This window comes from Penaeus vannamei, chromosome 9 (genome assembly GCF_042767895.1).
Source record: "Penaeus vannamei isolate JL-2024 chromosome 9, ASM4276789v1, whole genome shotgun sequence".
In the NCBI taxonomy this organism is placed as follows: domain Eukaryota; kingdom Metazoa; phylum Arthropoda; class Malacostraca; order Decapoda; family Penaeidae; genus Penaeus; species Penaeus vannamei.
Genome location: NC_091557.1, coordinates 28,978,095 through 28,978,299, shown reverse-complemented (window position 1 = coordinate 28,978,299; position 205 = coordinate 28,978,095).

Sequence of the window (205 nt, the reverse complement as noted above, 5' to 3'; positions counted from 1 at the left end):
TCTCTCCTTCTTTTCCTTCTTCCTCCATTCCTTCCCCTCATTTCTCCTCTTCATCACCCATGTCTCCTCTCTCTCATGTCCTCCCTTCACCCTCCCCCTCCCCTTCATCATTTAAACTCCTCTCTCCTCTCCCGTCCGTCCCCCCCCTTTAAATTAATTCATCTTCCTTTCTTTCTTCTTTCTCCTTACCTCCTTCCTGTCCCCC